Source organism: Oryctolagus cuniculus, chromosome 16 (assembly GCF_964237555.1).
Source record: "Oryctolagus cuniculus chromosome 16, mOryCun1.1, whole genome shotgun sequence".
NCBI classification, from domain to species: Eukaryota; Metazoa; Chordata; class Mammalia; order Lagomorpha; family Leporidae; genus Oryctolagus; species Oryctolagus cuniculus.
The window spans coordinates 35,944,988-35,971,119 of NC_091447.1; the positions used below are offsets into that span (position 1 = coordinate 35,944,988).

At 36.6% G+C, this 26,132-nt stretch overlaps 1 pseudogene; it reads right to left on the reverse strand.

Annotated features, from left to right (window-relative positions):
• Nucleotides 1-23,504: 23,504 nt before the first annotated feature.
• Nucleotides 23,505-26,132, reverse strand: part of LOC127492697 (UPF0711 protein C18orf21 homolog pseudogene) — a 76,430-nt pseudogene continuing 73,802 nt past the window's right edge.

Here is a 26,132-nt window from a genome sequence, read left to right on the forward strand (position 1 = left end):
AGTACTAGAATAAAAAATAAAAACTAAAATGGATAAAGTATTACATTGTACATCAACAGTCAGGACAAGAGCTGATCAAGTCACTGTTTCTCATAGTGTCCATTTCACTTCAACAAGTTTCCCCTTTGGTGCTCAGTAAGTTGTCGCCGATCAGGGACAACATATGGTATTTGTCCCTTTGGGACTGGCTTAATTCACTCAGCATGATGTTTTCCAAATTCCTCCATCTTGTTGCAAATGACCGGGTTTTGTTGTTTTTGATTGCTGTATAGTATTCTATAGAGTACATGTCCCATAATTTCTTTATCCAGTCTACTGTTGATGGACATTTGGGTTGGTTCCAGGTCTTAGCTATTGTGAATGAGCTGCAATAAACATTAAGGTGCAGACAGCTTTTTTGTTTGCCATTTCATTTTCTTTGGGTAAATTTCAAGGAGTAGGATGGCTGGGTTGAATGATAGAGTTATATTCAGGTTTCTGAGAAATCTCCAGACTGACTTCTATAGTGGCTTAAGCAGTTCGCATTCCCACCAACAGTGGGTTAGTGTCCCTTTTCCCCACATCCTCTCCAGCATCTATTGTTGGTAGATTTCTGAATGTGAGCCATTCTAACCAGGGTGAGGTGAAACTTCATTGTGGTTTTGATTTGCATTTCCCTGATTGCTAGTGATCTTGAACATTTTTTTCATGTGTCTGTTGGCCCTTTGGATTGCCTCTTTTGAAAAATGTCTCTTGAGGTCCTTGGCCCATCTCTTAAATGGGTTGTTTGTTTTGATGTTGTGGAGTTTCTTGATTTTTTTGTGGATTCTGGTCATCAACCCATTATCTGTTGCATAGTTTGCAAATATTTTTTCCCATTCTGTCAGTTGCCTGTTCACTTTCCTGTTTCTTTTGAAGTACAGAAACTTCTCAATTTGGTACAATCCCAAATGTTAATTTTGGTTTTGACTGCCTGTGCTTCTGGAGTATTTTCCAAGAAGTCTTTGCTGGTACCTATATCTTGCAGGGTTTTTCCAATGTTCTCTAGTAATTTGATGGTGTTGGGTCATAGATTTAAGTCTTTAATCCACGTTGAGTGAATTTTTTTGTAAGGTGAAAGGTAGGGGTCTTGCTTCATGCTTCTGCATGTGGAAATCCAGTTTTCCCAGCACCATTTATTGAATAGACTGTCCTTACTCAAGGGATTGCTTTTGTATCCTTGATCAAATATGCGTTGGCTGTAGATGTTTGGATTGATTTCTGGTGTTTGAATTCTGTTCCATTGGTCTATCCATCTGTTCCTGTACCAGTACCATGCTGTTTTGATAACAACTGCCCTGTAGTATGTCCTGATATCTGGTATTGTGATGCCTCTGACTTTGTTTTTGTTGTACAAGATTGCTTTAGCTATTCGAGGTCTCCTGTGTCTCCATATGAATTTCAGCATCATTTTTTCCAGGTCTGAGAAGAATGTCTTCGGTATTTTGATTGGTATTGCATTGAATCTATAAATTACTTTTGGGAGAATGGACATTTTGATGATATTGATTCTTCCAATCCATGAGCATGGAAGATTTTTCCATTTTTTGGTATCCTCTTCTATTTCTTTCTTTAAGGTTTTTTAATTTTCATCGTAGAGATCTTTAATATCCTTGGTTAAGTTTATTCCAAGGTATTTGTTTGTTTTTGTAGCTATTGTGAATGGGATTCATCTTAGAAGTTCTTTCTCAGCCATGGTATTGCCTGTGTATACAAAGGCTGTTGATTTTTGTGCATTGATTTTATATCCTTCTACTTTGCCAAACTCTTCTATGAGTTCCAATAATCTCTTACTAGAGTTCTTTGGGTCCCCTAAGTAAAGAATCATATCATCTGCAAAGAGGGATAGTTTGAGTTCTTCCTTCCCAATTTGTATCCCTTTGATTTCTTTTTCTTGCCTAATAGCTCTGGCTAAAACTTCCAGAACTATATTGAATAGCAGTGGTGAGAGTGGGAATCCCTGTCTGGTACCAGATCTCAGTGGAAATGCTTCCAACTTTTCCCCATTCAATAGGATGTTGGCCGTGAGTTTTTCATAAATTGCTTTGATTGTATTGAGGAATGTTCCTTCCATACCCAATTTGCTTAGAGTTTTCATCATGAAAGGGTGTTGTATTTTATCAAATGCTTTCTCTGTGTCTATTGAGATAATCATATGGTTTTTCTTCTGCAGTCTGTTAATGTGGTGTATCACATTGATTGTTTTGCGAACATTGAACCATCACTGCACACCAGGGATAAATCCCACTTGGTCTGGGTGGATGATCTTTCTGATGTGTTGTTGCATTCTATTGGCCAGAATTTTATTGAGGATTTTTGCATCTATGTTCATCAGGGATATTGGTCTGTAATTCTCTTTCAATGCTGCATCTTTTCCCGACTTAGGAATTAAGGTGATGCTGGCTTCATAGAAAGATTTTGGGAGGATTCCCTCTTTTTCGATTGTTCTGAATAGTTTGAGAAGAATTGGAGTTAGTTCTTCTTTAAATGTCTGGTAGAATTCAGCAGTGTGTGACTCTAGATTAAGAGGATTGTCTGCTTTTGATGGATCCTTAGAGGCTGTGATGGGTGTGGCCAGAGAGCTCTGTTTGATTCTTCAGGGTTAAGGGTGTGCCAAAGGTGATTCACCCTGATTGTTCTCTTGCTTGCTCCCACTCTTGCTCTCTCTCTCTCTCTTTTTTTTTTTTTTTTTTGACTCAGTTGGGAAGTAATTCCACACAGCTGAGTGGAATTGAGAGTAGTTGATGTATGAAATCTGGCCCCTTTGGGTATTCGTCTGCTTACTGCTGGGACCACACAAAGAGTTTATGCAGCCCTCAGTATGGTCTCAGATTTCACCACAGTCTCTCACCAGGTTGCCCATGTTACAGAGTTCTCTCCCCCCCCCCTCAGTTTTTCACATTCTCAGTTGGTTAGCTCCACACTTTCATTAGGTGTTAACCTCCTGTTATTTCTCCCCACCAGAGTCAGGATTTTCTGCATGGCTAATGAGGGGCACCCGCTATACATATGCAAAATGGCGTATCCTGGCTTTACTTAAATAAAATGGTGCCTGCCCTTTGTCTTGCTCAGCTTTGTAAGGTGAGTGGAGAGAGAGGCTAAGGTCCATGCCAGTTCCCCTTATTCGATTTTTTCTCTCCTCCAGCCAGCCTGGTGAACTTTCCCCGGTGGGGTTTCAGGCCTTGTTCTCTGCAGACTCTTTCTGCCTTTCCCTGCCAATGTCTCGGGTTACCGAGAGGTTTTTGTCTCACCTCCCCTTCCAGCACTGGTGTACAGACTCTGTGGCTCCCGCGGCTCCGGCGGCTCCGGCGGCTCCGGCAGCTCCCGCAGCTCGGCTTCCACGTGGTGGGTGACCTTGCTCTCCTCTTAGGTCCTCCAAGTCACAGCCGCTACATCCGGAAGAGTTTCCTCTGCAATTTTTTCCTGATCTTTTTCCTGAGGCTACCGTAACTCCACTTTTATTAAACTATCTTTTCCCGGACTATCGGTGCATGCCCTCACTATTCCGCCATCTTGGCTCCACCCCCAATATCTGTTTTCCTCATTATCTGTTTGCATCTTTTTTGTATGTTATTTATCATTGATAATCAAGTTATTAGTTTCATTTATTCATTATGCACTGCAAAATGGTGATATTCTGATTCCATCATCTCTTCTTCCTTTATTTTCGGAATATTTCTATTTAGAAAAACTTCTCCTAAACAGATATTTGGCTATGCCAAATCAGAATTTGTATAGAAAAGGTATGATAAATTTTTTTAAGTTTTTACCCATTTCCAAAATAATGAGTTACTTCTTTAGAATTCTCTAAAAGTGACAAAACACTTTTATTTCATTTTGTTCTATATTATAATTATATTATAGATTTAAATACATATGGTTTGTTGAAATTCATTACCATTGTAATTCTTGTTGTTGCTTATATTCAACCAATCTGTAACCATTAGAAGCCCCTTCAATTTGACATCTGTATTCTTTGTTACATAGTAAGATAATCTGGCTCTTTTCTGTTTTGTTTAACTTCTGATCTATAACTAAACTAATCCCTTAGGGAATAACTGAGAGATTTATGCTTGAAAAAAAAAAATCCTAAAGTGGTTATCAGAGAACTATGACTTCATTTTCATCTTTCAATGAAGATTTTACTTCCTCTGTACTTTTGTGTTGTATACATACTCATGTGCATTTTGATTAAATATTTACAACCTTCCTACTTTCTCTCCTTCCTTTCTCCCTCTCTTTCTTCCTTTCTTTTTTCTTCCTTCCTTCCTGCCTTCATTCCTTTCCGTATCTCATTTTAGCTAGGTTTCATGTATGTGTCATGAGATGATGACCGAAACTTACTTTTCCCCTCACAACGTTCTGGCACCCATTGTTTCATCCTTTCTCCACCAGTGCTTTGAAACTTATTAATGATAAAATTCAATTTTATATCCTCATGTCAGTTTTAGAATTTTATATTCAGTTCTACTAATTGACATTCCTTTTCTACTACCAGCATTATCTTAATTTGGGGAAAATTATTGTATACTTTAATATCTGATACTATGGAAACATTCTCATTGCTATTATTTTATAAAATTTCACTGTATTACCATTGTCTATTCATCTTTCCAAATAAAATTATAAATACACTTAGAAATAAAACTAGGGGTAAAACTCATTTTCTTGAAAAAGATTTGTTTATTTATCTTCATTTTATCTGAAAGAGTTCTTCCATCCAGTGTTTCTTTTTTCCAATGCCTGCAATAACTGGGGCTAGGCTAAGCTGAAGCCAGGAGACTGTTCCGGTCTTCAGTCCAGGTCTTCCACACATGTGGCAGGGGTGCAAGTACTTGAGCCATCACCTGCTCCCAGGGTGCACATTAGCAGGAAATTGGATGGGAAGCAGAGAACTGGGATTCAAGCCACGCCCTCTGATAGCGGACGCAGGCCTTTCCAGTAGCATCTCAAAGGCTACACCAAATGCCCACCCCTAGCAATGAAAATTGTAATTTACTTTACAGATGATTAGTATCCAAATAATTTGAAAATTATTTGTGTATCAGTATCGTATATCTGTCCACTTATAAAAGTATTACTAAATATGTTTTAGGAAAGTATTAAAATTTTCTCCTGTTTATTTTTAGGAAATGTATGTTTTTATTTCTAATGAAGGTGAGATTTTCATTGTGTTTTCAACTTAGTTGTTAGTATGTTGGAAACAACTGCTGTACATTTGAAGGGATGGTCTTCATGTCACCTTTCCTTCAGTCTGAACGGGACTTGATGGAAAGACTCAAGAAATCCATAAATTAGTTAAAATAGTAACTTTGTGCTGCCTACTTGGTGTTCAGATGTAATCAGATTATTATTCAAGTCAAGTCTTTCTTTAGCTTTGAGCAAGGATTAAATAAGAGAGGTGTCTATGCCATTTGTATTGATACTCTAATTCGATTTTAACCCCATGTCCAACATAGAGAAGCAGTTGTTTAAAATACACAGGAAGACGTATCCATTGATTTCTACACTCGTGTTCATTCAACTATTAAATTAATAGGGATGAGTTGTCAGCATGTCAGGATTCCTACTGCATGGTCTATGCTTTCATATTGAAGAAGGCTTGTGACCCAGAATAGATGAGAAAGTAGGTTAACCATGGCAGATCTCCCTTTCTTCTTTGAGATTTAATAGTATCAGATAATGCACAAAGATTTGACTAGTAAGGAGTTTCTAAAAATAACTCTTAAAATCTTCAATTTTCAGGGAAGTATATATATACCAGAAAGAACTGACTGCCAAAACATGATTACAGTATAAACTGTTTTATAAATTTTTATTAACAGTAATTATACAAATTTATGGGCTAGAGTGTGATATTTCAATATATGGATATAGTGTGTACTGATCAAAACAGGACAGTCAACATTTCTTCTTCTTTGACATTACTTTATGATTAGGTGCTTAGAACTTCCCTATTTGTTCACACAGTATATACTTTTTTTTAAAAAAAATTTAATTTATTTATTTGACAGGTAGAGTTACAGACCGTGAGAGACAGAGACAGAGAGAAAAGTCTTCCTTCCATTGGTTCACCCCCCAAATGGCTGCTACGGTTGGCACTCCGCTGATCTGAAGCCAGGAGCCAGGTGCTTCCTCCTGGTCTCCTATGAGGGTGCAGGGGCCCAAGTGCTTGGGCTATCCTCCACTGCCTTCATGGGCCACAGCAGAGAGCTGGACTGGAAGAGGAGCAACCGGGACTAGAACCCGGTGCCCATATGGGATGCCAGTGCTGCAGGCAGAGGATTAACCTAGTGAGCCATGGCGCCAGCCCCCATATAGTATATACTTGGTCATATAAATTATAGTATCCTCACTAAGCTGTGTAACACTGGAAATTCATTCCTTCAATTTAACTCTTTTTTTATTTATTTGTATGACAGAGTTAGACAGTGAGAAGGAGAGATAGAGAGAAAGGTCTTCCTTCCGTTTGTTCACCCCCCAAATGGCCGCTGCGGTTGGCACTGCGCCGATCCAAAGCCAGGAGCCAGGTGCTTCTTCCTGGTCTCCCAAGCAGATGCAGGGGCCCAATTACATTGCCCTCCCACGCCACAGCAGAGAGCTGGACTGAAAGAGGAGCAACCAGGACTAGAACCCAGTGCCCATATGGGATGCCGGTGCCGCAGGCAGAGGATTAACCAGTGAGCCACGGTGCCAGCCCCTCAATTTAACTCTTTAGTAAGTTTTAAAACATCAAACTTCAAATGTGTGTAGCATTCATTTTATATATAATTTTCTCATGCTTTGCCTTTTTTGCTAATTTTTTACTTATTAAAGTAAAATTTAAAATAGATTATTAAAGCTATAGTAGTTATATAAATATTAACATTGACAAAGATTTAAAACGAAGCTTGGCAAAACACTGTATTTGCAGCAAAACTAATATACACAGACATTTCTTTTTGTTTATATTTTTATTTTTAATTTAAAGTTGCACATTTAAGGTTGAACATGTACTATTTGTCTTTCTGTGTCTAGCTTATCTTACTAAACACAATGTCTTCTAGTTGCAACCATTTGAGGCAATTGAGACTTTCATTCTTTTTTATAGCTGAATAATTTTCCATCGTGTGTGTGTGTGTGTCCATCCAATGATGGATACCTTGATTGATTTCTTATTTAGGCTATTATGAACAATTCTGCTATAAAAATGGTAGTGCACATTTCTCTTTGATACAATGTGTTCCTCAGCAACTCAAAAACTTCAGCAAAACAACCAATACAGTTAAGACGCATGATGCTATGAGAGACATAGATAATTAAAATTGCTACTACAGGACCATGTATATAACTCACAACCGTATAACATAGTTATCCACTTATTTCTTTTTTTTTTGTAGCAAGAACAGCTCAAGTTTACTCACTTAGCAATAATTCCAAATATAACACAATTTTGTTAGCTATAGTCCTAAATCGTACATTAGATCTCTAGACTCGCTCAATCTGTTTATCTGCTCCTGTGTGACCTCTAACCTACATTGCCCCCTCTCCCCATCCCAAGGACTTGAACCAGCAGTGAAGGGATTCTCCCTTACAGACTCCAAAAGGCACAGCCTCTTTACCGTACCTGGATTTTAGTCCAGCAAGTCCCACTGATACCAGATTTTGATCTTTTGATTTGAGAAATAATGAATTTGTTGTATAAAGCCCTTAGTTTGTTGTGATTTTTCTGGAAGCATAGAAAGCAACTTTACTAGAAAACTTAACTGAAGGAAACATTCAAATCAGATTGATCCTGTATACGTTCACTCTATTTTCATATATGTATGTAATTTTTTGTCATTGCCTACGCATTTTTATATTTTCATGTAAAATGTGTTTTCCATCAAAATCTACTTATATTTTGGGAGAAGTGCTAACTTTTAAATATAAAATACATAAACCGCATGCAGTTTGAGGTAGGTATTAGTAACTCCATTTTATATAGGAAGAATATAAGGTCTTTTTAGATTAAATACTTTCCCCTACTTCAAAAATTAGTACCCAGAACTCAGCCCCTTTAGGCATCTATTTTGCTTCCAAATTTAGAAGAAACTAAATTCAGAGCTGGGAATGTCATTGGGAGAGTAATGGTTCTATCTATATGAATCAGTTTTTAACTGATAGTTTAACAGATTTTTAAGAATTCTTGCATTTCCAGGGAGAATTTGAGGTGAAATCTGTGTTTTAGAAAGAGAAAAGGCCACTATGTTGAATCAGATGTGGTCCAGACACTCACAGCTGCAGTGTGGCCCTGCTTGAAGTTTGTTCTCATTTAAATGTTAACTTCAGCACTCTCCAGTCTGAGATTATTGGAAATGACAACGTTTTCTATTATATGTAATTATGGCAAATGATTATTGCAGATTGTGCCCATTTACTTTGAATTGCAACTTTATTATTAATAATAAACATATAACCTATTTTGACAAAACTTTTATCTGTTATTGTCAGAGCTACTCATTCTGTTCCAATTTTGATTGCCTTCTGGCCCTATTTTGTTTTCCATTGCTTAAGAATGACAAACAATGGTGCAGGAAAACCCTTCTAAATTCACTGTTTAAAGAAAATTGGTTCGTTCCTTTTAATAATTATGTTGTCCTGGATACATAAAATGAAAAAAAATATTGAGTTTTGCCTTTACTTTACATGTCAATAATTCATTTTTTGTTTTAAAAATAACTACCATCTAATAAAATCACAGATAGACAATTTTTATGTCACAGTTACTTGTTTATAACATGGACCTGTGACAGTGGACATTTGTCCTTTTCTTTAAGAAGAAAAATAATTGATCACTTTTAGAGCAGATGATAAAAGTACTAAAGGGGAATACTGACAAACATTCTGCAGAAAGGCTGATAGCTATTGGTAAAACAGGAACAAACCACTTCATTACCAGTAGAGAAGGTGAATGAACCTTGAGAAGCTACAAGTAGCCAAACAAATCATTGTGACCTAGGAAGCTAAAGAATGAAATAAGAATCTTGTAAAATACAACATAGCAGAAATACTGCCAGTATTCCAAGCCAATTGTCAGGGTCTTGGGAGCTTACAGATAGGTTATTGTGTAATGTATACGCAAAGCCTGAGAAAGCATCTGGTGAAAGACACCTTTTTCATCTACTCCTGGGACATAAATTTTGCATTTTGGGTTGGAAGCATTTTCTGAAACTTGGAAATCCAGGGATTACTAATACATCTCTGCCTCTTCCACTTCACTATTCACATGAAGCTATAGAGCACAGACTGTTTAACCAAAATGATGCAAGAGGATGAGGATGATATGTCAGGAAGAAGGAGCTGAGGACATTGTGTGTGATATGTCAGGAAGAAGGAGCTGAGGACATTGTATGAAGTAGATTCCACACCTAGAGATAGATGAAAATCTCAAAAAAAAAGAAAAAAACTGTTATAAATATTCTAGTCCTTACAATTTACTCCGGACCTGCTGGGTCTGAATAGTTTGCAGTGTGTCCTTGTAATAGTTATACAATTCCCCAAGTGATTCTTGTTTTCAGATCATTTTTTGTTTACTTTTAGTCCACCTCAATAAATGAGAACCTGTTCTCTTTCAGATTCCAAAATAAGGAAAGGATACCAATAACTCCATTCAGGAAGCATTTTTACATTTTAAAAAATGTAAGTTTATTTGAGAGGTAGAGACAGAGACAGATCTTCCATCTGCTGGTTTACTTCCTACTCGCCCACTACAGCCAGGGTTGGACCATGCGAATCCAGCCTGGAACTCTTGCCTGGGTGGTAGGAACCCAAGTACTTCAGCTATCACCTACAGACTCCCAGAGTAAGCATTAGCAGAAAGGTGGTTTTGGAAGTGGAGATGGACCCAAATTCAGGCATTCTGATAAGGAATGTGAGCGTGCATCTTCACCACCGGGCCAAATGCCCATCACAGTAAGCAATATTAACATTGGTATGGATACAATGGTGGATAGATAGATAGGTAGTTAGATAGATAGATAGATAATGTATACACTATGAGTATATATGTGTATATATATGTATATACTATGAGTATATATACATACACATAGATATATATTTAAAATATTTTTGTGTGTTTTTCATAAAGAATGTGAAATGACTTGTCTTTTCTCATATTTTTATCTATAGGAAATGATTTACTACAATGGGTTTTTTCACGTCATTCAAAGACATAATTTAGGTCTACATTTTTCCAGTCCAAGGAGAAAAAAATCCTTCTATTCTATTAGGTTTTTTTTCTGATACATAATTTTTACTCACTTTAGAATGTTACTCATAGAACAGTAGCTCATATTGATTCTCCAGTTGAGTAATTAAAGTTTTCCCGTACAGTTTTATGGTTAGATGTTTCAATTAAGGCTTATTTTACATCTGTTAATAAAATTCATAACAGGGCTATTTAGAAATTAAACTAACAATATCTAAACTATTACTGTGTATTTTATAGGAAGAAAAATAATATTGACTCCAAGAAAAGTAAAAACTACTTAGGGTTTTTTGAAAGTCATTGGAATACACCATATTGAAATACTTTAAACTTTTTTATTCTATGTAAATTCTTTTTTAAAAAAAGATTTATTTATTTATTTGAAAGGCAGAGTTACAGAGAGGCAGAGACAGAGGTAGAAAGAGAGAAAGGTTTTGCATCTGCTGGTTCTCTCCCCAGATGGCTGCAATGGCCAGAGCTGAGCTGATCTGAAGGCAGGAGCCAGAAGTTTCTTCCGGGTCTCCCACGCAGGTGCAATGGCCCAAGGACTTGGGCCATCTTCTACTCTTTCCCAGGCCATAGCAGAGAGCTGAGTTGGCAGTATAGCAGCTGGGACTGGAACTGGCGCCCATAAGGGATGCCAGCACTGCAGGTGGTGGCTTTACCTGCTATGCCACAGAGCAGGCCCCTCCTGTGTAAATTCTGAAGTTCCCTGACTTTAAAGTACTGCCAACATATGATTTAGGAAGATGCATATTGGATTCTCTACTTAGATATGTAAAAAGAAGTTTGCATTTTTTTGTTTTTATTTGTTTTCATTTTATTTGAGATAGAGAGGGAGAAACAAATCTTCCATCTACTGATTCAGTTCCCAAAGGCCTGCAACAGCTGGGAGTGTGCAGGCTGAAACTAAAAGCCAGATACTCTGTCCTCATCTCCCACACAGGTGGCAAAGACCCAGCTCCTTGAGACATCATCAGCTGCCTCACTGAGCGCACATTAGCAGGGAGCTGGAATCCAAAGCGTAGTCGCAACTTCATCCCAAGTGATGTCTTAGCCACTGTGCCAAACTCACACCCCAGAGTTGTATGCAGTATTTGGAGTGTGGAGTTCAGTTATAAGTAATTAATTCAAACCCTAAATTAGCTTACATTAAGTACATTTGGAATTAAGACTTAATAATGTGTAATATGTTAAGATTAAATGATATGAATTATGGGGCAACATATTAAAGTTATGCTAGATTTTGGTCTTAGAAGCTTTTAGGACATGTTGTGAGAACCGCCATTCTTCCATGACAGGCCTTATTTTAAGCCAGAAAAGACAGGCCTAAGGGTATGGGAGTGAAACTATTCCTGGAACTTAGATTCTTCTGCCTTCCTGTGTGATGCCTAGCCCCTAAGTTGCTCAAATGCACCAATAAAATGCGTAAATTTAGGTAATTGCCGTATAAGGAATAAGGAACTCGCCTACATGTGTAATGACCTATGTACTTGTTTACTCGAGTGCATAAAAATGCTGGGAGGGAGCGGAACTGGGCTTCTCGCCCCAGCACTGAGCTTTATTGTATGTGCCGATGGGAGCCCCAGCTAACTGGAAATAAATCCTCTTGCGGTTGCATCCAGCCTGCCTTTTGTGAGTTGTTTTGGGGAGGGTCTCATACTGGACACAACAGGAGAACATTGTTTTAGTTTATGTAATTCTAATTTTCGTTGTCTTTTTTTTTTTAAAGATTTATTTATTTATTTGCAAGTCAGAGTTACTCAGAAAGAGGAGAGGCAGACACACACACACACACACACACACACAGAAGTCTTCCATCTGCTGGTTCACTCCTCAGATGGCCACAACTGCTGGAGCTGTGCTGATCCAAAGCCAGGAGCCAGAAGCTTCTTCCAGGTCTCCCATGGGTGCAGGGGCCCAAGGACTTGGGCCATCTTCTACTGTTTAACCAGGCCATAGCAAGGAGCTGGATAGGAAGAGGAGCAGCCGGGACTAAAACCGGCACCCATATGGGTTGCAGGAACTTCAGGCCAGGGCTTTAATCCACTGTGCCACAGTACCAGCCCCTCTGTTGTCTTTAAGAGACTTTCATACCCTTTTAAAGTTGTGTTTCTTTGATAGACATAAAAATTGTATCCTGTCTGATAGAGGTCCAGTAGTCTTCCTTCCATGCTGTGGAAAACACAATTTTTGCCCTAATTTGAATATACATTTCAATATTCCTGATGCATAATTATTTCTGGTTTCTGATTCTGTTTTGAACTGGTTCTAAGATCTGCCTGGTTCCCTCATGAGTTAAATACAATCTTTAACATGTGTTCTCTTTCTTATGTGAGAGTTCTAATTTTGATTTATTCTGAAAATTGTCTCTTGCATACTGTCTACTATGAATTTTGTATATTTTCAGTTTTACTGACACTAATTAGATAACTCAGTGTCAAATATCTGAAAGCTTTTTTAGCCTAACTTTTAGAGGCCAAGCCATCATAAATGCTATATTGCATATTTTATTTCAGTTTCATAGAAGAACAAAAATAAATTTGAACTAAAAATGACAGAAAGGGCATTCACAATCAGGTATTAATTCAAGCAAATTAGCTACTTGAAGATGTCATTCAAACATAGAGTTCACTGGGTATATTGTTTATTTCATGTCTGTATTTTGCTCTCCCACTTCCCACAATATCTCATCCAAAAGGTTATCCCTTTCCCGAGGCCCTGAACTCTAGACTCAGCCAAAAATTCATTCCCTCTTCACAAAGACAACCAGTGCTTGTTCATAACAACTGTAACAGCCTCAAATATAGATATTGTTCTTCAGTTTTGATAAATAATTAGGTATTTGTAAATATTAACTTATATTACACCTCAGCCATGATAGGCAAAAGGTAGTGCTCCTACATATATCATTTTCTAGAGCAGCCTTAACAGAATATTACAGACTGCATGGCTTAAATAGCAGACATTTATGTTCTAATATTTCTGGAGAATGAGAGTTCAAGATTCAGGTGTCAGCAGGTTCAATTTATTTCTCCTTCCTTCCCCCCTCCCTCTCTCCCTCCATCCCTCCCTTCCCCCCTCCCTCTCTCCCTCCCTTTCTCCCTCCCTTCCTCCCTTCTTCCCCCTGTTTATTTGTTTATTTCTTGTGTATGTTTGCTTACTGTGTTTATTTATTTGGGCGGCAGACATACAGAGAAAGAGGTCTTCTATCCACTGATTCACTCCCCAAATGGCTGCAAGGGCTGAAGCTAGGCTGATCTGAACCCTGGAGCCAGGAGTTTCCTCTAGGTCTCCCACAGGTGTGCAGGGGCCCAAGCACTTTGGCCATCATCCACTGCTTTCCCAGGCCATTAGCAGGGAGTTGGACTGGAAGTGGAGCAGCAGTGACTCAAACTCGTGCCCATATGGGGTGCTGGCACCGCAAGCAGAGGCTTTAACCTACTATTCCACAGCACCAGTCCCTCAATTTCTTTCGAAGTCTTTCTCCTGTGCTTACCTTTGGCTGTTTTCATGGTGTGCTCTCAGTGGTCTTTTCTCGGTGGGCACGTATACACTGCTGGCTCTAGTAGCCTAAACTCCTCTTCTTATGACAGCATTCAGATTGGATTTGGTCCACCTTAATGCCCTCGTGTTAACATAATCACATTTTAAAGGTCTTATCTCCAAAATACCCAAAATACGGCACAAGGGTTAGTGCTATCACCTATCAATGTCAACATGATGACAATCCCATTCATAATAGTCCCCTGCCCTATCCCTCAGTTGAAAGAAAGCAATTGTTTTGCTTCTAATTACAACTCTTAAACCACTCATTGAGTTTCATCAGTAAAACGAATCATTTTTGTTTAAAAAAATATTACTTTTTTATAAAAAATTGGAAAAACAGTACTCACTTCTCTTCTCATTCAGGTCCCCTGATGTTGACATCTTCATAGTCATAGAAGAATTATCAGGATAAAGAAAGTAGCATTGACATAATACTGTTAATTAATCTATGTATTTTATTGAGAGTTTGTGAGTTTTCCTACTAATTCTCTTTTCTTTTCCAAGATGCAAACCAGGATATCATATTGCATTTTTCTTGTTATGTCTCCATCATCTCCTCCATTCCATATCAGTCTTTGCTTGACTTTCATGTCCTTGACAATTTTTCTATATTATGGATGAATTTAATTTGTGAAGTTTCCCTCAGTTTGAGTTTATTATCTTCTCTTTCTTCCCCTGAGGTTATGCATTATGGAAAGAATACCACAGAAGTGTTGCTTGCTTCTCATTTATGCCAACAGAGAGTACATGGCATCAGTACATAACATTGCTGAAAATGATAACTGCTTTCTTTGTGTATTAGTTTCCTACGGCTAGTATGAGGCATAAAGCTCCAGAAGTTTATTCTCTCATATTTATGGAGACCAGCTGTCTAAAATGAAGATTTCAACAGGTTTGGTTCTTCGTAAAGATTCAGGGGGAATCCATTTCATATCTTTCTTCTAGCTTCTGGTAATGGCTACCAATTCTTGGTGATCCTTGGCCTGTAGATGCATCATTCCAATTTTTGCCTGTCTGTGTACTTCCTGCGTGTCTGTATCTCAAATGTCTCTCCAGTACTTAAATTTATGATTTACCCTAAAAGGTTTTCCAAATGTCCCAGGTCATATATACTATTTCCGTTTTCTCTTCTTTGCCCCCTCTAGAGTATATCATTTGACTCTTTTCAAAAATAAAATAAAATTTGTCAAAAACTATCATTCTCTGCAAGATGTACTAAGATGTGTTTTCACAAACCAAATGCTGTTAAGATTTAAAAAAAAAATTTTTTAAAACCAATCTGCTCTTTTTTTCCTGATGTTTATCTACTTTTAGAAATAATGCATATTCAAAATTACAAAAGTCAACAAACATCTCAAGATTTTTTATATAAAGCTTTTATTTAATAAATATAAATTTGGTAAGTACAAATTTTGGTTTATAGTGGTTCTTCCCCAATACCCGCCCTCCCACCGGTAACTATCTCACCTTCTATTCCATCTCCCATCCCATTCTTCATTAAGATTCATTTTTAATTATCTTCATATACAGAAGGTCAATTCTATACTAAGCAGATTTCAACAGTTTGCACCCACACAGACACACAAAGTATAAAGTACTGTTTGAAGACTAGTTTTACCATTAATTTTTCATAGTACAACACATTAAGGACAGAGGTCTTCCAATGGGAGCAAGTGCACCGTGACTCCTGTTGTTGATTTAACAATTGACACTCTTGTTTATACATATCAAGGTTGATCAGTTAAATTGTTTAATCAATCAATTTCTGGAGCACTATCCAGATCTTCTATAAAAGCTCATGACTCTGTAGTTCAGTTTGGGGAGAAAAGGCTTTTAGAGCCAGACCACTGTGACTTGAAATTTCATTCTGTTAGTTGCCATATAACCCGAATTGAACTATATTCAAATTATGGCAACTTTTAGACTCTATTTCATGACACCAATTAGTAGGGAGACAAGAAAATTGAAAACAAAAAGTAGTTTTTATACCTTTGTAGATTGAACATTGTAATCTGCCAAGAGTTTTGGGGGAAGCTCTGTGAAATCCTTTAGCCAAGTTCACAGCCACAGCGACCCTTGCTGCCTGTCCCTTCTTGGTGGCATGGAAATACCTTTGGGTAGTGAGGAACCACTGTGTATCCACTGCTTCTGCACTGTGATTCCATGCCCAAGGGTCTTTGGAGTTGGATGGTTCCAGTGTTGAATTGGACGTTGTCCTTTACCAGCTCTGTGACCCAGAATAAATTCTATAAACTGGAATTGCTGAAGAGTTTGTGGACTCAAGAATCAAAGTTGCTCATTCCCATCTTTTTTCTCCATCTAACACACACGTGAATTCAAGTAAAGTAGAATAGCGTTTATATCCAATAATCATGAATATTCCCAGAGAGGAGCCTCATTTAGTAGGTAAAAAGCATGTGATTGATAATTTTGATACAATGGAGCTGATTTCCTGGATCTCTAGATTTATTATTCATAGATGAGGCATCAATATTTTTGGCAAAAAAGGAAAAGAGAAAGACAAAGAATGAAGGAAAAAGAGCTCATATTTCTGGGCCCCAAAATGTGACATATTTCATATGAAATATTTTTTATCTCTTGTGACAATAGCATTTTATAGGAATAAGTGATGTATTTGGTTTCATAAAGTCAATCCATGTTATTCTGCTTATTAGAATTATATCACCTCCCACAAATACTTTATATATTTAAAGCATATCATGTGAATGACATATAACATAATAATTGCATATGTGAAAATAAAGACACAAGAAGAAGCAAAGATACACACAAAACTGTGTATTGGGATTAGTTTAAATATATAAATGCAATTGAGGGTAGAAAGAAGATTTAGTTGTCTGCACATTTCTATATTTTCTGAGTTTTGCTTTACTGCTAGCATATACTGATTGTATAAGTCTCTCCAAAAGCAGAAAAATTAGGGATGGGCATCTGGCACAATAGTTAAGCTGCTATTTGGGACATCCATTGAAAAATCAGAGTGCCTGGGTTTGAGTCCTGGCTGCACTTCCAGTTCTAGCTTTCTGCTAACGCGCACCCTGGGAGTCAGCAGGTGATGGCTCAAGTACTTGGGTCCCTGCCGCCCAAGTAGGAGGCCTATTTTGACTTCATGCCTCCTGGTTTCTGCCTGGCTGTTGCAGACACTTGATGAGTGAAGCACTGTAGTAGCAAACAGGATCTCTCTCTCTTCTCTCTCACTACTCTCTTTCTCTCCTTTACTCTCATAAATAAAATAAATGAAAATTTTGAATTAGAAAAATTGAATTTTCAAAAGTTAACTAATCTAAAAAACACCTCATTTTTTCCCTCATTGTACAAGCAATGCTACAATAAAAGCCAATCATTTGTGTCTTCTAAGACTGCTCATAATGAACATTTTTGAAGGACTCAAAGCGTTGGACATTGGACATGTCTGTTCATATATAGGATTTTAACATAGTTATAAAATAACAGAGTCAGATTTATTGTTAATCATTTCAAATAATTCCTTAAAGCATTAGCCTTTAATTACTGACTAAAAGGAAACAGTGTTGGAAACAAAGAACATATTAGCCAGAAATTATTGCAATGCTGTTGGCACTAAACAGTTAAAGATAATATATATTTCTTAAAAGTCAGGGTACTAATATTTAGCATATTTTTTCCTGTTTTGCCTCATTTTGAGCTGCAAATTCTAAAAGTTGTTCCTGAACTATTCTTGTCCATCTGGAATCATCCTTGGATACTATGTCATTGCTGAGCCTCACCCTGGATGATTTAATTGACTTATAAATCATTAGAACCACTGATCTGGCTGGTGGTGAATTAGAGGTATACATGATCAGAAAAAGGTGATTGGATGATCTGTTCCTCCCGAGATGGTGCTGTGTGGGACAGAAAGCATGAGACTTTTAGTTGCTGCATAGCGTGCTTGCTCTGGAAGGAGCTTCATTAAACAAAAAAAATATTCACTACCTTTTGGCTAAGTTTTAATCCATGATTAAGTATCTTGTTATAAGACTTTCACTCTATTTGTTCATAAAAGCACGTATTTGAAGAAGTATATCATATGTAGAGTGGAAATTACTCTCTTATTTCATCAAGAAATGCACTAACATGACATTTGGGACTTTTATTGAATATTCATTTTCTATATCTCTTAGCTATACTATGTCAAACCATATAACACAGATATTTTTATCATCAATATTAATCATCATTTTTCCTACTCTATAATAGCAATACTGGAATAATGTGACTCTGGAGGTACATTTACAATGACTATTAACCAAGATCCGTACAGTCTTTAAAATAGTATAATTCAAAAATAAGGAGTTCTAGAATCTTTGTATTGAATTAGTCTATCCAGTTTGAGAGTTATAGTTTATCAGCCATATCCTAATATTTAACTGTGATCAAGTATCATGTACACTAACATGAAAAATATTGTATGAATGTTTTGCTGATTATTGAGTACTAAGTATAGACTATAAGATTGAATTATTTTTTAATGAAAATAATCAATCTGGAAAATGGAATGATCACTTTCACTGCTTGTGTAAAATGACACAAACATAGCCTTTTACAAAATCTTTGTGATGTGTAAGAAACTTGAGTTTTGCAGGCTTTTTCTTTTTGATAATTCTGATACCCACTTAACTTCATTAATTATCATTCTAAAATATCACAAGATGTTGCATTCCAGAAAATATTACCCTATGGTCCCAGTCAAAGAAGTTACTTTTATTCCCCTCCAATGTGCACCAATACTACCATGCTCAATTCATGACCCATGTAATCTCTGCCCACAGCTCGTAAGCAGGAAATATATTCATTATGTTCAGCATAAATATTTCCTCTACTCAAAAATAATCTTTGGCCCCTTAAACTACAGTAGACAGTTAATATAGCTAGAGAATGCAATTCTCAATATTATGATACTGCAGTGTTAAATCACACCACATGTCTAGTCACAATGCCATCCCTGTGTCTCCAATTAATTCTTCTATATAAAAAGAGAAGACTCACCCTGATCCCGCCCTGCTTGCAATAGGCCAGTCTCTTTACAATCTCCTTTTTTATTTAACATACATCATTAAAACAAATAGTAGTAGTCAGGCAGAGCTCAAATCCAGATGCATAATAACAACATTAGTATCATCTGAAGTCTGCATATGTGATATGTTTTTACTTATTTTCTTTATTAAGGACATTTAACATATTTTCAAGTTTTCCACTTAGTTTATCTTCAAATAATTCAAACTTTCTCAAGGACAGTAGAGGTTATGTACTTGAAATCTGCTTGATTAAATGACCTGATAAAGTGATTTTCTCAATATAAAGAAGCTGTTAACTCCAAAAGGTAAATTTCAGTGTTCTTTTAGATGGTAGAAAAATGCTTACGACTTTGAAATTGGCAGTTTTTCCTGCCAAGCTCCACAGGACGTCTCATTATACAACCCCCAGGAAAGAAATTTAGACTTTAAAAAAAAAGCCAAAGAGTGCTTTTTTTTTATAAGGACATGGTAATCTCACTTTCATAAATACCAACAAATAATCCAAAATCCAGGATAAAACTACTCTCCAATATATCCATTGAAATATTACTGACAATAATTAGTATAGGAAAAAGTTGAGTGTCCACCAATAAGAGAATAAAAGCACACCCCATGAATCTCCTCCCAGTTAATTTTTTCTCAGAAGGTCTCCTGGTTTACAATATCTAAACTTCATATAATGTACTTTCTATTTCTTATAATATTTTCAGTCATTCAATATAGAGAGGGATTTCATATTTGTAGTTCTAGAGCAATATTTTTAAACAAAAGAATATTTGAAGTAAATCATGCTGTGTCCAGTGGCATCATTGCTATGGTTACACATTTTGCAAAGCATCCTAAATATCAACAAAGCTCAGGTATATTGTGGGTGTGTCTGGCCATGAACTTTCTTTTAACAAGTGACTCGATCTTGCTTTATCATGAGACAAGGAAATTTATGAATATAATCAAAGGAATGATCTAAAAGTTCTGATCAGTTTCCTGGTGATTTAGCAGAACCTGCTTTTTGAATGGTCTTCACAGACATCCCTGTTATCAGTCACTTCCTATGACTCTCATGATTTGTCTGGAGTTAAATCCCAAACTTCACCTGTCCCAGTCGATGGCAAAGTGCCAGCCCTCCTTCCTATCTTCCTTCTCAATTTTTTCGTCAGTGTTCATGTGTCTACCTCTTTCATTACTAGTTTATTTCTGGTTTTTACTTTGTTATTAACAAGTAATTTTCATTTTCTTTACAATTTTGTTACTACTTTTTATTCTTTTGCTAGGCTGTACCATGCTCATATTTATGGTATCATACCATAAAACATTCAGAAGAAAAATGAAGAAAAACATTCAGATTCTTTATCAGCAACTATCTTAATTGTCTGGAGTGCTGGATGTTTAGAAAAAGTTGAATGTTAACATGGTTTTTCCCAACTTCCAGTTTAACGTGGATTTGAAGGAAAATCTGCTATCACAATCCATTGAAGCATGCAGGCTGACAGAGGTGCTGCTACAGATGAAACTGTGTCCCCCTGCCAAGATTGACAAGTTTAAGCTCTAATCCCCAATAGGACTATACTTGAGGTAGGGTTTTTAGGAGATATTTAAGATTAAAAGAGGTAATTAGGAGGTATTTTAACTAACAGTGTGTTTTTGTGATTCTTCTAGAAACATACATTGGATACCTGTTAGCAGTTGTCCTGCTATCTCTTGCCCAAATCCTTATTTTTCAAATTTGTTTTAAAAATTCTTACTTGTATAAATGTTTTAAGAAGGCTAGACAAGCTTTGTAACATGAATTTCCGTTTTTAGTGTTTACATGCACAAGAATTTTATAGAGCGTGCTCAGTTTGAAAATGAATTGCCTATGTAAGAAAAAAATCATTTATTAAAACTTCATGAATCTTGACCACCCAGGACAAGAAAAAATAATAATTCTGATAAATTTTTAAGTCTTTATACATATTCCAAATGTTTATTTTACTTGAGTATTTTAGGAAGTTGTTAAATTATCCATAAACTTATTATTTCACTTATTTTAAGTCCATCTTGGTGAAGTTGATATAGTACTTTCTAGAATATTTTCATATACTCCTCATTCTCAAATTTATTTTTGACTTTAAGAATTCCTTTTTAAATTACTTACATTTTTAAAGACTTGCCTGTTTTTTCATTTATTCAGAACCAGTTTGATTTCATTTATCAGATCTAATTATTGTGAGTTGCTCTACTATACCTCTTTACTGATTAATTTTAATATTTAATATTTAATTTTTATTTTTTAAAGATTTATTTATTTATTTGAAAGTCAGAGTTATACATAAAGAGGAGAGGCAGAGAGAGAGAGAGAGAGAGGTCTTCCTTCCTATGGTTTATTCCCCAGATGGCGCAAAGGCTGGAGCTGCGCCAATCCGAAGCCAGGAGCCAGGAGCTTCTTTCAGGTCTCCCAGGCGGTTACAGGGGCCCAAGGACTTGGGCCATCTTCTACTGCTTTCCCAGGCCATAGAAGAGAGCTGAATTGGAAGTGGAGTAGCCAGGTCTTGAACCGGTGCCTATATGGGATGCCAGGCCTTCAGGCCAGGACGTTAACCCACTGCACCATAGCACTGGCTCCATAATATTTAATATTTTATTCACAAATAGTTTATAAATGTATCATTTATAACTCTGTATTAAATACAAATATGTAAAATATATAATTATATATTTTTCTAATTTGTTAAACTGTGCACCTAATATTTTATTATAAATGGTATTTTATGAATTAATTATAAAATTATAATTTTATTGAAAATATTAACATAATAAAATATAAAGCAAACATCTCAACAATCAATATTAGATATTTTAATTTATTAAGTTGAAAGGAGACTAAAGGTTTATCTCAGAGTATTTTTTAGATAAACGTCATAATGTGTGAACTGAATTTACTATAATTCCAAGGATTTTAAAAATATTTTGAAGTGCATGACTTTTTTTACACTATAATTACTTGAGAATTTCTTTTAATATCCAGTTAGTGTTTTATTATTTTCTAATGCTAATACTTTGTGGTTTTGGATTTTTTTCTTTTTCAATAATTGGAGGTAATTTCTTTAGTAGCTCAGTATATTATGTTTTCAAAATAAAATATTTCAACTCTTCTTTAAGTGTTGTATATACTGCATATGTATGCATATGTGTAAATATGCATATTTCAAATATGGAAAATTAAAAATAAATATATTTTAGTAAAAAACTATGAATTTCATTTATATAAAGGGTCTTCAGAAGGTAAATGAAAAATGCTATGAAATATATGCCAATACTTCAAAAATTTTGTGCCAAAATAAACAATTCTATTTCCACACATTTTGAACTTACATTGTATATGCAAAACTGCAATTTAATATATGATAAAATATTATATTTTTGTACTCTATTCATGAATAATTACCAAAATTATGCTTATAAAAATACATAATGGAAATTCTAAATCTACAAACCATTTGAGAATTAGTTCTTTGTGAAAGGAGCAGTTTTTGATTCTCCCCTTTATTGTGAGAAAATTAATCTTTTATAAGGTTTGTTAATATTGAGAATTATTTTCTCTTTAAGTAAATATTATTTATGATACCAATGTAGGACATCAGAAAGATAAATTTCTCATTTTTATTAAATGCATTATAAAAACACTTTAAGAAATGAATTTATTTTTGTATTCAATGCATATGTATGAATATAATTTTTCACATTAAATCATGAGATTCCCTATTGTTTGGGAGAGTTGTCCTATCACTTAACATTTTCCCCCTCAAGTGTAGTAGTTCAGCTATTTACAGGAGGACATTTCCCTTAATATCCTATGGTTTATCTGGCTCTCGGAGTTTAAATTTAAAGTTTAAAAGAACCATTGGATTTTAATAACTTTTATGTGTAGTGCTCCATTGAGTCTGGGCTTTAGCACATAGAACTACTTTTCCATAAGGTGATTTCTAGTAAATCCCTGTGTGTAAAAGCAAGATAAACACACATCACTGAGTTTGTTATTGCAATTAAATTATTGGATTTTTACATTTGAATATGTTTTGAGCATTGAAAAGCATGAACAGACTGTTTTCTCATGTTGGTCATGGACACGTTTCTGACACTTAATAACTTGAAATAAGCCTGCCAATATTCTTAAATGTCTGAGAATATGAAAATGCAACATATTGAGTATACAGAAAACAAATTCAGTAAATCACATCTGCTTAATAACAACTTAGAAAAACTCTACACAGAATCAATTTTGTGAAGTCTAGAATCTCACTTAGAATGCTTTAATTTTTGAATTCCCATTAAATATTGGCCCTCTCACAAATTTGTTTTTAAAGTTTCACTTATTTAGTTCAAACCAATGGGCCGTGACCACCCATGCACAACTGTCTTCAGTCTGAGACAGGTCAGTACAGACTGTATCATAAAGTGGGTGCCTGAGTTAATGCATTCCTTCATAAATTTAGTCATTCATTACTCAGAGTCATTCACTTCTTCAAAAATTTGTTCATAAACATTTAAAATCTTTATTCACGTAATCAAATGCTAGTTAGTATGTGCTAGACATCATGTTGGACTAAGAGGGATTGTTAAACCCAGTTTTCCCTTTCTTTCTTTTTTTAACAATAAAGAAGTTTGTTTTATTAACTAGTTTCAGAAGTTGCAGTAGACATATTCTTAAAGTTCACCCTTCGAAGAGAAGATAAGAAATTTCTGAAATGCACTTTGGATTCTCTTGGGATTCATTCTTGCTGAGCAATGTTTTCAGTTGAGAGAGAGGTTTTTTTGTTTTGCTCACATTCTTTGGGGAGCAGATGGGTGCTGACTGTGTAGAGGTAGGTATTCCGAAGATCAGTGATGTGCTCTTGCCTTCAGAGCCAGACAGATCTGGGTTCACTGCATTTGGAGTCTTTCTCTCTTATTTTCTGGTTAGGTTGCTCATTGCACGGTGGGGTTGTTCTTCATTGCTGATGGAAAGCTGCTTTCTCCACGTTTCCCTGTCCTGTTGCAGGTGTTACAAGTCATTAACAACACACTTCCATTGTCTTCATGCTTTTTCACAATGTGCTTCTTTAAAATTGAATGTAGAATTTCTTCTCAATTAAGAGAGGTTTGTATTTTGAGTGTCAGTTTGGCCTTGGGTTTAAGGTACACTCAAGAATTAGCCAGAACCAACAAAAGGAAACAGTATGGAAGTGTTTCTTCAAAATTTCTATCTTCATGTGATGAACTGAGGCCCAGGGCAGACAGCAGGCCTGGCCCGGGAAGCTGTCAGGTAGTTTCCACACCACAGCAACAAGTTGGTCTATCTGCTTATTTCCACAAGAAATATTTCCCGGTGAGAAAAGTCAGATTTTTCCTTTTACAGTGACCATGAGTAGCCTGTAAACTTCAAAAATGATGCAGTCAGAATCATCATGAGTCTTTCTGAAAGCTGACAGAACTAAATCACAGGTACAAAAATGGAACAGCTTTGAGTGTTGCACAGCAGAGTGGGTGACGGTAATTCATAGTAACCTGTTAATTATATACTTTGAGTACACTCAGGAGCTGCCAGCCTCCAACCATGATGTCACCACAGGGACAGTGAAGCGTTAAGTACTGTCATTTCCTTAATAAGAACTCTATGCATGGCCGGCACCGCAGCTCACTAGGCTAATCCTCCGCCTGCGGCGCCGGCACACCAGGTTCTAATCCTGGTCGGGGTGCCGGATTCTGTCCCGGTTGCCTCCCTTCCAGGCCAGCTCTCTGCTGTGGCCAGGGAGTGCAGTGGAGGATGGCCCAAGTGCTTGGGCCCTGCACCCCATGGGAGACCAGGAGAAGCACCTGACTCCTACCTTCAAATCAGCGCGGTGCGCCGGCTGCAGCGTGCTGGCTGCGGCGGCCATTAGAGAGTGAACCAACGGCAAAGGAAGACCTTTCTCTCTGTCTCTCTCTCTCACTGTCCACTCTGCCTGTCCAAAAAAAAAAAAAAAAAAAAAAAGCATGCATTTCAGTGTCACAATATACCCCATAAATTTGTGAATATATTTCAATCAAAATTTAAAAAAACATTTTAAATATGATAAATATTTGAAAATTAGAAAAACACTGAACGTTATATTTGGCCCCCACTGTAACCAACACTTTCGGTGAAGTTAGACACTTCACTGACTCTGTTATCACTGCAATTTTCCAAGAGTGTGTGTGTGTGTTTGTGTGTGTAAATAGGTACAGAGGGGGAGTGTGTGTAGACAGGGAGAGAGAGGGAAGTGATAATAGGGGCTCCTTTTGCAATAAATAGTAAAAATAAATTCTCAATTGACCTTCGAATCATATCCTCCAAGTGATATATTATTGTAGAGAAAATGCTAAGAAAAATTATGTTATTTGGGAGTAGAGAGGACAGAATAACAACCAAATATACTATTTAAAATTATTTAGGGGGAGTGGCACAGTGTGTTAAGGACTGCTTGCCATGCCAATATCCCATATCAAAGTGCTCATTTGAATCCCAAATGAGCTCTACGTTCTGCAGCTTCCTGCTAATGTACTTGGGGAAAGCAAGGAATGATGGCCCAAGTGTGTGGGCCCCTGCCACCATGGGGGAGGCCCAGATGGAGTTTCTGGCTCCTGGCTGGGAAAGGCCCAGACCTGGCTGTTTTGACCATTTGGGAGATCTATCTCTGCACCCTCCATCCCCCCACTCCCGCCCCTCAACCTCCATCACTCTTTCAAATAAATAAGTCAATTTTAAAATTATGTAAAATTATTTAGGGATAATGATCTTACATGAAGCATTGTAAGAAACTTCTATTTTTAGTGTTATGTTTCCTGTTAGGCATGCATTATACTGGGTATTCCCTCAGAAGGGCTGTATGTGGTAGGTGTTATTGTATTTTAAAAAATTAAGTGACACACAATGTTGCATACAGTTAGTGTGGAGGTAGGGTCGTCCTCCAAGTCCAGCCATCCCCCCTCTCCTCCTTCTGTTCCTTCTCCTCTTGATTCCAGAGATACTTTTAATACCTAATGTAAAAAATTTAAGTGATTAAAAAAAAAAACCAGTTCTCAACAAAACTTGCTCTTGTCTGTTTTGAGAATTAACCAATTTAACAATTTGATTGGTTAGGCTGGTTATTTAACATTAATGTAAGTTAGGCTAAGAATGATGTTGACGGGGCTGGCGCTGTGGCATAGCGGGTAAAGCCTCTGCCTCTAGTGCCGGCATCCCATATAGGCACCGGTTCGAATCCCAGCTGCTCCACTTCTGATCCAGCTCTCTGCTATGG